Source organism: Poecilia reticulata, chromosome 22 (genome assembly GCF_904066995.2).
Source record: "Poecilia reticulata chromosome 22, P_reticulata-male-v2, whole genome shotgun sequence".
NCBI lineage: Eukaryota > Metazoa > Chordata > Actinopteri > Cyprinodontiformes > Poeciliidae > Poecilia > Poecilia reticulata.
Genome location: NC_088851.1, coordinates 9,855,080 through 9,871,780, shown reverse-complemented (window position 1 = coordinate 9,871,780; position 16,701 = coordinate 9,855,080). Strand labels below are relative to the sequence as shown.

The 16,701-nt window shown below is 41.5% G+C and overlaps 1 protein-coding gene across 1 annotated transcript in view; it reads left to right on the top strand.

The window, feature by feature from the left end:
* The first annotated feature begins 6,583 nt into the window (after positions 1–6,583).
* The window catches only part of ppp2r3a (protein phosphatase 2, regulatory subunit B'', alpha), a 65,906-nt gene continuing 55,788 nt past the window's right edge, over positions 6,584–16,701 (top strand). Inside the window, exon 1 of the mRNA XM_008399219.3 lies at positions 6,584–6,824. The gene's annotated coding sequence lies outside the window, so the exon portion shown is untranslated. The remainder of the gene's footprint in view (positions 6,825–16,701) is intronic.

Below are 16,701 nucleotides of genomic sequence, written 5' to 3'. Positions count from 1 at the left end.
CGGTACTGAAGACAGGAATAAACTGCAAAAAAAATCATAGAAAGACAAGAAAAATTTGTCAGTACTCATCAGTTCCAATTAAAACTGGCTGCTTTACTTGTTTGCTGGCTTCTAAAGATATGTATTCTTTTCAAACTATCGCATGTTACGATGTGTAAAAGCAAATAGTTTGTTTCAAGACACAGCTTTTTGTTGTAAAAGATGTCGACGGCGTCTGCCCCAGATGGGTTTCCAGTCTACTGCGTAAAGACATAACAACACGACCAGCAGATGTTGCCTTAAAATAACATTTCCAACCAAATGTTGATTTCTTTGTATGCTTGGATGTTAGACACATATTTACTGAGGGAAAAAAATCTCACATTCACAATCTGTTTTCTCCCTGCTGCATCTTCTTTTTCTGTTTCTCACTGGTCTGCCGGGATCCAGAGGTGGTGGACCCTGCATCGGTTTAACCACCCAGAAGATTAGAAAAGGCATCACGCCGGCAGATGGCCCGGGCAGAGCGGGTTCAAAGGTTGCGTGTCGCATCGATGTAGACAACTGCATGCCTCTGTCCTGACCTTTACCCCCCAAGGCATGCACCTCTTTTGCAGGCTTCCCAAAAGAAAAAAAAGACAAACAAAAGCTATGTTTTCCGTCAACCTGGTGGTTGGACACACAGGAGAATGAACGCAGATGAACAAGCACGCTCCGGTGACCTCCTACTTCCAAGCCAACGCCCTCGGGCCCTCCACTCCCACGAGCCCTTCTCTCTAGTTCCAAATGCAATCCTGATGTTCTGGTAACCAACTCCCCCACCCCCAAACTCCCACTTCCAGTCCCCTCGACCAGAACCGAGGCTGTTAAACGTGCTCTCTGCACCCCTCCCTGTACGTCCTCAGCTGCTGCGCGGCGACACTGACAAGAGACAGCTGTTGCGGCGGTGAGAGGGTGAGAGTGTTGCAGTCGGCGGCAATCAGAGAAGACACACACACGCACGCACACACACAGATAGTCAGACATGTGCTGTTTGTGTGTGCGGAAAGAAGGGAAGGAGAAGGGGTGGAGGGGGGTGGGGGTGTCACTTCTTCTGAATCCAAATCTACTTTCAAATTACACAAACGCAACTTTTATAAAATCTGTGGTTCCAGTGTGTGGGATTCTGTTTTTTTTTGCGAATTGGGATCAGAGCATTTGGACATGAAGCACACACGCTGAAGGACATGCCTGGAAGACAGGAAGAGGGGTGTCTTCTTCTGGAGAAGGGAAGCATTTAAACAGCTGGTATCATGCAGGCTGTAATAAAGCTCTCCCCCACGTTTTTTTTTTTTTTTTTACTGACATTTCCCTGAGGAGGAAGAAAGAAAGGAGAAAAGAAGAAAGCCCACATTCACAAAGGCACAGAGCAGCTCAGATCATCAAACCTGCTGATAGCTGCAACGCAAACAGACGGATGCAGGAAAACTGCACATACAGTCAAGGGTTTCATTAACTTTGGTTTAGCAATAAGTTCAGCTCTGCCCGCCGGATTTGCAGTGCTTCGCAAAAAAAAGAAAAAAAATGTTCACAGCTCTTGAAGTTTTTCACACTTTGTTGAGCTGCAGTCACAAGACGACGGGGTATTTTACGGAGATTTCATCTAAGAGAAATCTCCGTAAAAAGTGGCGAATAGATGCGAGTAGAGGGAAGGGACTGAACTGTTCACAGTCTGACTGGACGGACAGCAACTCTGAACATTACATTTGAACTCCGCCCCAACAAATTCTCAGCAGATTGTGAGAACGGCCCAGTCAAAGTCCAACATTTTGGACAGTGTCGCCATGTCAGTGTCGCCGTTTATTGTGACCGTTCTCACAATAAACTTCATGTATCTTCCCATCACATCTGACCAGCTTCCTTCTCCCGGCATCGTCACCACGTCATGATGCTGCCACCAACGTGCTTCTTCGGGTGTTATTTTAATCTCAGATGCGTGTGAGATTAAAATACACTCAGATGATTCGTTTCGTCAGGAGACACCTGTCAACACAAACGTCAAATAAAAATGCAATTTATTTGAAAAAAAAAAAAAAAAACAAACATTCACCCATGTATCCTTTTAATGTGCGACATGACAAAGTGAAATGGATACAAATATTCTTGCAAGGCAGCAAATATTTATGCCTGGGTGTGAGCACGCAAGTGTTTGACCCTCTTGTCCTCTTGCCTATATGTGTGATGATGTTACATTTTTGGCGCCTCTTGCTTTCAGCAGAAGCTCCGGTCCAGGTGCCTGGTCTTCGGATGCGGGTTCTCACATGCTTGCTCCCGCAATTCATCCACACTGGCGTCCGGGGTGCCGAGTGACGCACCCTGTTCCTTTTTGTCAGGGATGTGTCAGCACTTTCACAGCACTTTTCTTTTATCCCCACCCTCTCCACTTCTCCACCGTTCCTGGTGAGCTTGACTTGTAGGTTTCACTTGAGATACGATTTGTTTTGTCGGCTGATGCAGGTACTCTGTTCCTCGCTTTACACTTTTTCTATGAATTTCCATGAATCGCCGCCCGCTCACGTGTGCTTTTAGGCCTCGATTTTTCTGGAACGTGACAAAGGTGAAACCCTCCTGCGAACTAAAGGCAGCAAAAATGTGGAATTGAAATGTAATTTACATTTTGTGCGGAGTGTTTCTGTAGACGCCTGCATCTTAAAGGAGGATTTCCATATCGCGACCTTTCATCATGACAATGCCACTTATTGTTTTAACTGGATGTTCGATTCTAAGAGTTCATGCTGAGGTGTAGATAGGCCTGTGTAGGAAATACACATAAAAATCTTATGTGTATTTTTATGTGCATTTTCTACAAAACGGTAGCTGCAACATAAAAGGACAGTTGGACTAATGACTTCTTCCTTCAGTTTTGAGCTGTGTGATGATATTTATCACTTTTCATTCTCTTGTTCCACATATTTTGCACAAAGCCTTGCTTTATAAGCAAAAGAATTGCCAAGTCTATTTGGTCCTTATCAGAATTGGTGTTAATTTAACTCTTTCCAGAGTTATTTCAACAAGAAATTGAATCATTTTAACACTTGAAAAAGTTATAACTACTCAAACTATTCTTGAAATAGCTCTGTAAGAGTTAAATTAACACCAATTCTAAGAAGGACCAAATAGACTCGGCATAGTGTTGATTTAACTCTGCAGAATTTGTTGTGTGAATGGTTTCAGGACCAGTGTCTTTTTTTTTTTTTTTTTAGTCAGAAAGCGCAAAACAGCCGGTCAAGATTTGAGGTCAAATTCATGCAAGTCGTTTAGAAACGTGAAGTATCATTTCAGCTCACCACAGCGCCGGAGAGGATGGGCTAAATTACCACAACAATGGCTGATCGTGCAGCTGCTCTCAAACAACTAGCCTCAGATTGATGAGCTCGATTGGTGTCAGGTGCAATCAGAGCAGCCTCGCCCTCAGCTGCACTGAGTGAACGAGGGAAAAAAATAAAATAAAATACACAGAACACCAAACAAACAACCCAGATTCGTGACAGTTTCATCGCCTTTTCTGTTTACAGAACCCCTGCAATCGTCAGTCGAAATTATTTTCACTGCAGCAAGAAAGTCCTGGATCTCTTTCTGCAGCTTTACATGCTCTTCCTTTTGCCTGTTGTTGTGCTCGGTCTTCCTCCCACACTCTAAAACATGCATGTTAGGTTAAGTGCTCTCTCTAAATTTCCCTCAGGAGTGAGTGAGTGTGTGCGTGCAAGGTTGCTTGTTCTTTGTGCCTCTGTGTTGCTCTCTGACGGTATGGTGAAAACAAAATGAATAGCAGAATGATAATAATATTGGGGGAGTTCATTTTACTCCAGTCCGAATCTGACTTTTACTCATGTTAAAGTTCTTTCATGTTTCTTGTTGTAAATTATGAATAAATTCTTCATAAGTGATGCAGAAAAAGTGCTTCCTAGTAGACACTTGAAGGAAGAAAACTGACAAGATATTTGGAGCTATTCATAACAGTCACTAGACTTTTTTGTTTTTAGTTTTTATTATTTTGCTCTTGTTCAAATAGTTCAGTAGTTTCTCCAATTATGGGGGGTTGATTTCACTGTGGCATGATCCATCTCTAATGGGAGAGGATTTTTTTCTTCTCCTGACTGATACCTTTACTCTCAAATCGTTTTGCTCTTTTGTAAGCTATCAGTAAACCATGACTTCAGCTGCATGACGCTGATGAGCAAATATCAAGAAAATCGTACAAGTTGAACTTTATTTTAGCTTAACCAGATCCATAAGAATTAATGGCAGGTGCAAAATGATAAAACGACAAAGCTTTAGTACGAGAGTATGCATATTTATGGAACCACTTTATTGCAGTGTTCTAGGTTTTTATATGTTTTTTTTTCAATTTTCTTCCTTTCATAAACTGGTTTGTTTTGCACTTGATTCACACATGATAAAAGCAACAAACAATGAAGCAAACACCTTGTGTTTTAACAGAGGGCATGTACACCTTAAGGTCCCAAGAAAGTGTCGCCGAGATGTTGAGGTCTCTGCGATGTTTATCGTTCTTTCACTGTTTGGCTGACAACTTCTTGGTTGTCTTCCTGTAAAGTTCGGCAGACTCTACCTCCGATTAACTCAAGAGTTTTTACTTTTAACCTGTGGGAAGCACGCACACAGAAACCGTCACAAGAATAGGCCCTCCACACACACACACAGACACACACACACTCTCAACGCGACCATTTGTGCCATGTGATGTGGACCTTGTGACGGTTGATGTTGTTACTGGAGACACATTCCAGTCGGGTTTAAAGGGGGATCTTAGATGTGAGTCTGTGCATAAAAACAAACAAAAAAAAACCACCGCAGAGGGTCATACTCTCATTCATTTGTGACTTCACACCGTCTGCAACACAACCACAGACCCCCATTTTCAGACCCGTTCCTCCTCCTCCTCCTCCTCTTCCTCCCAGGTCACCGGCTAAAACTGGGTATGTTACGGTCGAGTGGAGCCTGCAGCCTCACTGTCTCTTCAAACAGAGATTGGAGACGTAGACAGGCAATGCAGAATAGAGACACACATGACGAGTCAGAGAAGGGTCAGATCGCGAGTATTTCTGTCACTTCCTGTCAGCAAAAACAGAGGATCCCTAAAAAAAATAAATAATAAATAAATAAATAAAAGCATGTCATAGAGGAGGATTCTTGACTGGAGGCCTTGGTTGACGTGTCACTTTTAGCCCAATTTTTGACAACAACAAATGCTTTTTCTTGTCTACATTAACAGTGAAAACCAGCCTGCCGTCAGAATCTGTAGTCAGTGGAGAAGCTGACCACCTGGTCTCCATAGAAACACCAGTTTTAAGCACACAAGTATTGCAATCCTCCCCAATTGATTGTGCAGTGTAGCTACATCCGATTCCTTGAGTGAACAGCATATTTCAATTTACTGGCCTATCACAAAAACCTCAGCCATGACTCTCACTCAAAGTAAATCTGTTAGATTGTTATTTGGTAATGACTACGTCCTCGTAGGCTACAGCTTCACCCAAATTATTCATAGCATAGAAACTACTCATTACAGTTCACGCCCTGTAATAAGAAGATGTTTGCTGCTGATTTGGTGGAAAGCTGTCTACATGCTGCTTCAGACGCGCTTTAGCAGTCTGACACTTTCAATCTAATTACAAAAGTACGATTAGATTAAAAGGTGTGACAATAATGATCCAGAGTGTTATTTCTGCCAAAACTTTGCCCTGCTGAGGACATTGTTTCTGCAGATATAATTAGTGCTACTAATATAATTAGTGCTACGCTGCCATTTGGACAAAAATACTTTGTTTTACATTCAACAGTTCAGGTAAGAGAGTACATCTTAATCGCTTTCAGTACTTTAAACTGATATTTGGATAAACATCCCATAGCATGATGCAGAGGAGCAACATGCTTTTTGTAGCCGTCAGAAGACTTCTGGTATTATTCTCTCAGAAAGTTTGACTGCTGTTCGTATCGTAAATAGTTTGCCTACTTTTGAAATTGTTGTTTTTCTTCCCTTGAATCCTGATAAAACATAATCTGGAAAGTTTGGAAGGGGTTGGTTTTATTTTTTAACCATCTGAGCTTAACAGTCCAGTCGAGTTGTGTTGCACGATGCCAGATATGAGAAAAAAAGTGTGTTTTTCGACAATATATGTGCAGTTCAACCCATAATTAAGGTTTGGAACATTTTTTGCAGTTTCTTAAGGGACTTTAAAAAAAACTAATAGGATTGTATGTGAAGTATCTTTGCATATGTATAATTGAAAACGCAACAAATTGTAATTCTACCTACCTACCTACCTACCTACCTACCTACCTACCTACCTACCTACCTACCTACCTACCTACCTACCTACCTGCCTGCCTACCTACCTACCTACCTACCTACCTACCTACCTACCTACCTACCTACCTACCTACCTACCTACCTACCTACCTACCTACCTACCTTTATGCAGCTACCGTGTGAATGTAGCACTCAGAGCATCACAAACGATTTGTAAACGTAAAAAAAACCGACCGGGCCGTCAGTCTCTTGAAGCCCCCGCCCCGCCGGTCTGTTGACGGGAACTCCCCCCTAAGTTCCCCGGTTCTCCTCTCGCTGCTCATTCTCTCCATGAGCTGTCACACACATAGAAACACACACACACACGCACAGAGACGCGTACACACACGGAGCTCCTGCGTGTTGGAGCAAACCTCTGCTCCGTCTAGTCTCTCGGCTGCCGAGCCGCAGCTGGTTTGATTCTGCGGGTAGCGCGGAGCCTCGTCGTGACAAGAGTTTTTGGGGGATTCGGCTGAGTGAGCGGCGGAGAAGGAAGGTAAGACGATGGTGTCGGAGTGAGTGCTTCCTCTGCTCTCTGTTTAAGGAAACTTGCTTGCTTCCCTCGCTGTGTTGTGCCCTGTAGGAATATCACTTGGGCTTTATGTGTGAAATTTCCAGGATGAATTGGGCGTTTTTTGTGTGTGTGGTTTTTTTTTTGGACACGTTTGGGTCCCCGCGCGCTGAGCGGTATGTGCGCATATCGAGGGCGCTCGTGCCCTCTCATCAGTGGGGAACCTCCAGTTGTGTGAAAGGAAGTTGGGATATCTTGCGCCAAGACTCCTGTAGTGAGGCACCTGAAGGGCTCTAACAACAAGTGGTGTAGATCTAGTCAATGTGCTCAAAGCTTAAGAGGGAAACTAACTTCATTTTGGAAAGGAAAATCCGCTTAGATGCAGTTTTTACATTATTTTTTTCAGTAGATGTCCAGAAAATCGGTTGTCAGTGAGCACGGGTCAGTTACCGGTATTAATCGCTAAGTTAAGAAAAAAAAAACTACATATTTGTGGTTTTATAACCACAGATATTCTATCATGCTACTTCCTGCCGTTTAAAGTCCTTTTCATGCATTGCCAGAGACAGTGTTGGTGTGAACTGGAGTTTTCTCCATTGAGTAATGCAGGGGTAGCCCTGCTTCACTTTTCCCTGCACACTGCTGATCAGCTGGCCAACACAAGCCTACTACAGTTATGTATGAAAGTAGGCTTGGACTGGTATGAGATTATCATGGTGTGATAACTTTGAGAAAAATGATTCACATCTCAGTACAATCTCTTTTTCTCAAAAACGCCCTAAGAAGTTGGAATTTCAGTCAGAAAAGTTGACTTGTGTGCATATGAAAATGTGGTGAATGAGGCCAATGTTAATTATTTGTTTGCACTTTTGACGGTTTATCTCTTTAAACCAGACACGCTTAGCTCAGTAAACATGCTGCCATTGTTTTAAATGAGAAAAGTAAGAGAAATATGCTATTTGTTAGCTTGCATTGCTAACAACAGTTAGCCACAACAGCAGTTAACAACCCCCACTGTTTTCTGACTTGCATTTACAATGCTCCCCTCTCGAGCGTTTGGTTGTTTATTTAGAAATCAGAATATATTTCAAAAGCTCTGGTTGCATTAATAAATACATTTTTAAGTTTTGCAGCAGTCTTTGAGCTGAACGGATTTTAAAAAAAGCTTTACCAGAGACAAATATAAATATTCAGAAACCAAGTAGAAATCTGAAAATGTTCTACTGTTTTGAATGATGCTGTGCTTGCAGTGCTGTAATGCAACTCATTTGGCTCCAATGTGTCCTTCAGCCCTCCTATAAGGTGAGCGTTTGTGTATGTGTGCACACACATTCACATGTGTATGTGCGCCTGCTGTTTGGCGATATCCTGCCAGGTCCTAGAAGGTGGGGGTCAGTCACAGGGTCTCCCCTCTGGAATTCTCCTAGAATAGATGTGACACACACACACACACACACGCACACGCACACACACACGCACTGAGAGAGACCTGCGGTCCTTTTTCAAACTTTGATTCCATTCTCTCCACGTCCACCCATCTCAGCAATCTGGCTCGTTTTTATGTTATTCTGGACCAATTTTATCTATTCATCAGCGCTGATTCAAAAACTAAATGGCTTAAGCAGAAAAGCCTGTTTTTCATTATGTGGCCAATTGTTAAATATATTTTTTTCAGCCTTTTTATTGTCAGGAAATTCTTTTTTGTTCACAGTCCATTTTGTGCATCCAACCACCACTCTTGACAAGGCAATTCAGTATTAACAAATATTGGGTCAGAAGACAGAGACAATTCACCGGAGCTTTATTGTTACTCCCCGGCAGGTCCAGTGTATTTTTGTCAAGATGATAGATGCTTGAATAAGTGTGTGTGTGTGTGTGTGTGTGCGTGTGTGTGTCAGTGACTGAAAGAGAAGGAATTAGAAGAACTCGCCTGCTGAAACTTGAGCCTATTTGGACACACTGACGTTTGCAGGGCCACAAAGAGAGTTCTTCATGAACTCTGAGGAATCTGGAAGCCTCTGTGTGTGTGTATGTGCGAGCCTGTGTGTCACATTAGACATCTTCTTTCATCTGGCATGGATACTCACAGATATTCTTGTGATTGTTTTTGCCTTAATGTTGACATGATGCATAGTTAAGTTAGTGATTGTCTTCCCAAAAGACCCCACAGGTTGTTGCTTCTTGCAGGAAATTACAACTTGCACTTTGAAAGAATGTGCAGCTTGCAGTGGTTGTGACAGAAAACGTCATGTGAAATATCTTTAAAAAAAAAAAGCAGTATTATACCAGTATGATTTATGTATGAAAATAAAAAGTTAGATGTAATGTCTATCTCTGATTTAATGGTGTTATTCCTGAATAAAAACAGGAAACAACAGAGTAATTGCAATGACATATCTTTGTCTTAACAGCCATTTGTTTGGATTTCACTAAGGAAACCAAAAAAAATGCATTTTGTTATTGCAGTGGCAAAAAAACAAACAATAAAAAACACGTTTAAGCCCCAACACCTAGCTTTTTAAAAAAATCCTTCTTACCCTATAGTTTCTAGTGGTTTAAAATTTGATTTACAAATTTGCAAAGTACAAAATAATAAGTAAATTTTATTTTTGTGTGACAACATATGTTCTCATAAAAATAACTAATTCAGTTTCAAGTCTACGCCCAAGACTTGCATCTTAAGAAATACCAAATCCTTGAGGCATTTTGTTAGCAAACCCAGCCCAACATGGTAATTTAGTTATTGCAGTACCCACTTCTGCCTGTTGAGGCAGTATTTTACTGGAAGTACCAATTATGATTCAGAGCGTGAAGTTACATCCTTCTATGTACTACATTGGGATGTAGAGATGAACCGTTTTCCAGCTATGTGGTGGCCAATTTCTGATCTTTGATTTTATTAAGCTTTATTGCCCTTATTACCCTCTGGACTGTCAACAGGTGCAGAGGGTACTTGTTGCTTCCATTCAGAATTTGCTTCAAGTAACCTTACTGCTATTCATGCCTAAATCCTTGATTTTTTTAGTTAAGTAAGTAAACAAGATGCAAATCAAATCTGTTAAAAGGCACAAATCCTGATCTGCAAATACATGCGTTACGCTACCAGAGAGCATTTTTGTTCTGTTTCTCATCAATGTGAGAATTTCAAGTTTTTCAAGCAGGCGCAGCAGGAACCTACTGACCCATTGGTATGGTTTGAATGCAGCATTCAGAACCGCTGAACAAAACAAAACAAATACGATGCAGAGACAGTAACCCAAATGCAACATAAACATTTCAGTGTGACAAACAGGAAAAGAAGAGAAGAATTTCGGAAACAAAATACTTTGGCATGGTGCTGTTTAGGGTTTATTTATTATGCCTTTGGAGCCAAACTTTTACATGCTGACTTAAAGAAGGGACATTTAAAAGACAGTGAATATTAGATAACGTCTACCTGTGGTGTTTTTGGACCATTTCATCAGTTCGAATGCGCGTGTGTGTATGTGTGTTAACACCATACACACACAGCGGGAATCTGCGCGAGAAAGCGAGAAATCTGTTTTGCTTCCCATCACAGCTTGGCAAATCCATGCTTTGCTGAAGTGAAATGTGATGTCAAGCTACCTCAGGGTGTGACAACTTATCCAAGAACGACAACCCACAGGGGAAAAAGTTTGGTTTGGTTTGGTTACACTTTTCATTTTATGCACTTTGAATGTACTCCTTCCTTAATTGATCGGTGGCAGACCTGGCTTCATATTTACTGAGGATTTCTGTTCGTATCTACTTTGTTTGACTTACAAGTACTGCTCTGGTGAAAAACATTATTTTATTTTAGTCTTCTTCTTGCTTCTCTGCATGACAAGATTGTCTGTGGGTGGATTGGTGGGTGGCTGGGCATCAGAGTGGGACTCCATTACAGAGCTGTATAAATCTGAGCCACGGTTTCTTTGCATTTCCTCAAGCATGTGCGTCTTTTCACACGTGCTTGTGGCTCCGAGCTCTTAGTTTGTCAGTGCTTGTGTGTGTGTGTGTGTGTGTGTGTGTGTGTGTGTGTGTGTGTGTGTGTGTGTGTGATTGTGTGTGAAGCCATCCATTCATAGCCGGTTTTAAGTTGGGTTTCGTCTTTTTCAAGCATAGGTGGAAAGGGGCAGTATGACTGCCTCTGGCAAATATTCGATTGGAAGCTCTGGCAGCAACCACTGTGGCTCTGGTGGTTCAGTGCAGATGGATGGAGAAAGGAGGTTGGGTCTGGAGTCACAAATTGCACACTAGATATATATTCTGTGAGGTATATATCAAAATTTGCAACAATTCATAGAAAAAATGGAAGATTCACTATAACGTAGCAAGACCAGATTTTAACAAACCTTTCAGGACAACTAAGAATGTTTTTTTTGTTGTTTCCACAAGAAGAGAAAATTAATCTCAAAATAGGTTTTGAATAATCTGTAGTTAGTGTAGAATAATTCGGCCCAGGTTTGAGAAGTCTATGCATTGCAGTGTTCAAGCTTATCTCAAGCTAGGCGTGTCCCAGTGGCAACCCCCCCCCCTGAAAGAACTGAAAAGGCCACTTTTCACAAATAGAATAAAGGTTTTATGAATCTCAAACTGCATTTTAAAGACTGTGTTTTATTCAGTCCAAGTATTTCAGATTTTAATAGAATGGTATAATGCAGACCAGACTAATTCTAAGCGATAAAGTAGCACTGACAGAAAGCACTTGCTAACATTAGCATTTTTCGCAGCGAATGAGTCGCATGTCACCATTTACTCACAGAGCTTAGAAACCATTTGAATCTTGTCTGTCACTCCTCTGGTATTTTTATGCAGCATTCATGTGGCCCCAGCAACTTAAAAGTGGTTTGGGGTACTTGTGTAAAACCGATTATTTTGTTGACAACATCGCTACTCTACAAGAGCTTCATTTCTTCTAATCGAGTCTCAAACATAGATGATATCGATGTTATTAAAAGCACTTTAAACCACCAGAAGAGAATTTTTTTAGCTGTTTTGAAGTGCAAACTGAAACTGAAAAGGTGATCAAGGGGTCGTGAAACTTGACTCTGTTACGCCAGTTCTTTCAGGAGGAATGGGGGAAATCTCCAGCAAACTATTATTCAAGTTATACTGTAGAAAAGGGACTTGTATCACATAATATTGAAACTATACAGTAAATAAAATCTCAAAACAATATTTTTCATTCATTATTCTGCAATTTAGCAAACAGAAATAATTTTTGCCAGCTCTAAAAGGTGTAAAACAGAAAAACTTTAGTCTGAATTAATGTCAGGCAGTGAGAAAAACCTGGCATCTCTTTTGATGCAATGTACTAATACCTCAATTCAAGTGTATGTCAGATTTAAATGGGGAAAAAGAAAAACTCACGGTGAAGTGCAGGAACATGATTTTAAAAAATGAATGAAAATAAAGCATGTTTAAAGAAAATTAAAAAAAAAAGACTCTGAGCACCTGGAGAAATACTGCTAAGGGCACTTTAGAAGATTAAAGAAGAGTCTGTCCACTTGGAAGTAAATTACAAAGGAATGAGATATTTTTATAGTAATGCTCATTTATTAGTTGCGATCGTTTAATGAACCTGTAAAAGCTTCTTCTGCACAGACGTGTGACATAATAGGAGAGTGGTCAATAAAAGAGAGTACGTAACAGGAAAGCAACAGAAGTGGAAACTCATTTTGAACTGACTTGGTGGCATCTCTGCTTTCTGCTAGCATGAAAAGTCAGAGCAAATCGTCGGTTTTTCACACGTTTTGCTTTCCAATTGATTAAATCTGTGATTAATGCTCTCTGCACCCACATGTGGTCGCCTATTTTTGTTGGAATAACACACACCCATGTTCACGCATATGTGCTACATACACACTCATGGACACACCAAATTGTGTTACTCATCACTGCAGCACAAGGCGCTATTGTATTTAGCACTTTTCTGCCTTTTTAGGCACATAGTCATTCACATTTTCCAGCAGGATTTGCTCGGTGTGTGTGTGTGTGGGTGGTCTACTCATATTCCATGTAATGCTGCCCAATGCTAAAAATGAAGACATGACAGGGAAAGTGTGTGTGATATAGAGAAGTTGGTGTGTTGGGGTACATGGAGCTGCGTCTCAATAAGCCAAGGCTGCAAACTCTACAAGTTCTGCTTTTGTCGAACATACTTAGAAATCTTTTTACTTACTGTCTTTATAAATCTGACAACAACAAAAAAATAACAACTTCACTATCACAAATCCTTGACGGAGTCTGTGATGTCTTTAGGATTTCTTTAGAATTTTGAAAGGGCAATTCAGGGAAAATGAAGGAGGAGAAATTCAGATCAGACAAGGATAAAAGGACTACTTCAAAGCTAGCTGGCATAAACCAGGCTGCAGTCACTAGGGAATTTAACAAAAGATTCAAATAAATATTCTTCCTCTAAGAGAAAAAATAATTTTTACTGTTTTCCACTCACACCTGCAGTAGATGCATTTGTAAATCACTGCTTTGGCAAGGTGGAACATTTTTAATTCATTTTATTTGCTGTTTCAGTTGTATTTTATGCTCTGTTATTGCTAAAGACTTAGCATCGTCTCATTCGTTTCTGTTTTGCCCACTGTTGATCTCTGAGTTTGCTACTCATGGTTGTACAGATAAGACAAAGGAGCACTTAATTTATGGAGTCATTGTGGAAAAAGAAGCAGCAGAAATAGCCATCTGGGCCAAGTTTGATATATATGTATGTTGATATGAATCTGCACCAATGGAAACTCATTTTAATCAGTCATTTTCTGACACTCCACAATGTGACTTAAAACTATAGTTACGAGCAATAAAACCCATAAATTAGCTTGTTTTTCTGTCACATAGCTGGTGTTCATGGTAATCCAGGCCAAACCAGCAACAACAGCAACTGAATGAGATCCAAGTTTTTGTCAAAATAAAGTCCAAACTAAGTTTTGAAATTGAAAGCAACAGCGTTTGCCGCTGAACCCAACCCACAATAGGGCGATTCATACATGAGTGAGTGGGAGGTGGACTGGGCCCAGTGGCCTCTCCTCTCCACCTTTAACCACTTGGAGATCCACCCTGGGAAAAGACAAAAACGGAACTAGAATAAAGTAAAAGGAGGAGGAAGATTGTTGAGACAGGAATGAGAATCTTTGATTCACAAATATCCCAACATCCCCCTCGCTGCTCATTGACTGGTTCCTTTGTGGATGCGGTGAAACATGCTGATTGGCTGCTTGGGTCTGAATGTCAATGCTTCTCAACTGAGGACTCTGGAATTTGTGTGTGTGTGTGTGTGTGTGTGTGATGAGTTAATGGCTATCCATTGAGTGCTTGATTGTGTCCCCGCTGTCAACACTGGCCCTCTTTGTTCAGACTTTCACAAATACCCACATGTACACACGCATCTGAATAAGAACAAGGCATTCCTCCGATGGCAGGGAACTTGCCATGACAGAAAAAAAAATAAGAGAGAAAAGGGAGAAAGAAATACCACCACCTTCAGTGACTCTGTGGTTCCTCCTGGTCCTGGTTTCAGACATGAATCAGTCTGAGGCTAAAAATGTTATATTGCTACATTTTATGATAATTCTACACCATCTGCTCTTTTCATCATTTCTTTCTTCTGTGGCTGTGGACCCAGATGAACCCAGTCCCGCATAAAAATGAGTTAAATTGAATTTGCAAGAATATAGGAGTTAAGAGTGTGGCTGTGGTTCTGCAGGGAGCCCTTAGTTTCTGCGAGTCAGGACTCGGCTTTGATTAAATGTCTGGAAAGCAGATGTATGGCATCTTGACAACCTAAGTGATGCCACAGCACAGTTGTTGCTACCATCAAAAGTAATAGTACCTTGTAAAAGTCTTTTACATTAAAGCAAAGCACCATGTATTTCATTGGAATTGCAGATGGTAGCCCAATGAATTGCTCTATCATTGTTCTATCAGAACCCCTTTGCAATCTAGCTGTGTAATTTAAAACGCAGTAGAGAGGTAAGCTATGAAGTTTTGCAAACTTTACTCATTCCTTAGATATCCCAACATCCCAAGCTTCAAACATGGTGGTGGTAGCATCATGCTGTAGAGACGCCTCTCTTCAGCAGGCACACGGTGGAGCTGGTCGAAGCTGATGGATTGAGCTAAATGTTGGCCCATCGTGAAATAAAACATGTTGGAGTCTGCAAAAGACCGAGGCAGGGTTTCACTTCCCATCAGAACAACAACTTCCACCGGAGTATCAGTGGAATGGTATGGAAAAAAGTCCAGACCTTGAAAATTGATTGATTAGTTGATTGATTGTAGACAGAAACCCTCACCTCAATCCAATTTGGTTGAGCTTGAGGTAAAAGAAAAAAAGGGTAAAAATTGTATTGTTGAAGCTGAAATCCTCCAAGAGACTTGCAACAGTACCTGCAGGATAGGTTAGATTTTTGTCAAAGTAAAAATACAAAGAACATCAAGTGTTTTTTCTTTCTTCACATTTATGTGCTACTTTGTGTGTGGAAAATGATCAGCGAGTGTCATAAGTGCTCTGGAAGGCACTTTAAGAGCTTGGAGCAGACCTCAATAGGCCTGAGTTGTGGACTATAATGGCTGCTTTGTTACAGGATACTTTCAGCACTGTTTGGTTTGGTTAAAGCAGCAGAAACACTTGATTAGGGGGTTGCAGTCGGGGTTGGAAATATCCATTTTTTTCATGCATACATGTAAATTCCTGATTGACGAGTTCCTGAATTTCACTTTCACTTTTTTTTTACAATTATGCTTGGGGTCGCTTAACTTTTGAAATGTAACTAACCGTGGTTTCCAATATCAGCACAAATCTGTCATGGTGTCAGTTTTATAGGTGAGGCCTTCTTGCTTGGAATTTGGAAAGGTATCCGGCCAAGAGAAGGATACTTTTCATGAGAGGTCATGAGACGAATTCAAAGATGTGACATCATTGGGCTGGCAGTGGGCGCCTTCGGCTGCTTTGCGTGCAAGATGTTCGAGCCTGCAACATCCATAACTGCACAACATATCAACTAACAACATGCCTGGGGTAAATGATTCCCTTTTATTTGTCAGTGTGGGCAGACCATGCGTCTCACAGTTGACCACAGACTGAGGAAGACAGACCAAAGGATGGAAAATTGTATGACAGAGCTCGATGAAACGTAAAGGAAATGCAGTATCCAGTGTGTTGCACAACGAGAAGAGAGTAAAATACAAGAGATTTGGATAAATCCACCCATTTGGCAATAGACCTTCAGTCTAAATATTGTCTGTCCTTCTTGGGGAAACAAGCAAAGAGTCTTTGCCTCTGTTTGCCGTGCCAGTCTGTACACCAGGGCAGAGTACAGCTATTGCAGAGCTGTTAGTAAATTAAAATGTGAGTTGGGAGGACAGAAAGAGGTGGAGGAGGGAAGTAGCAATCTCTCTCTAGGGGAGTGAAAATGACCCAGTTGTACTAGTTTGCCCTTCCTTGTTTTTCTCCTCTCACTTTAATCCTAATTCATTTAAGGAGCGTCACTGGCGAGATAAGATTGCTTTGACACTGTCAAGGCTTAAGTGCATCTCTTCCTCGTTCTGGCTGGAGGAAGCCGGAAGTGGGCTGGTGTTGCGAGAGGAATGACAGCCTTTATCTCGGTCACTAAACACAGGCTGAGAGAGGCCCGTCATTGTTTGCTCTGCTGCTTCCCCCGCTCCGTGCGCATGCACACTCAGAGGACAGCGTAGCGGAGCCGGCGGCGCGCGCCGATATTCAGGCCCAAGAAAGAAGGTCACGTTTTGCAGAGGAACACGTAGACAGACACACAAGCGGACGCGCTCCGCTCGGCTGCGGTCGGACGAAGCAGTGGTGTGTGTTTAAATACGTGTGTGCGGTGGACTGTTG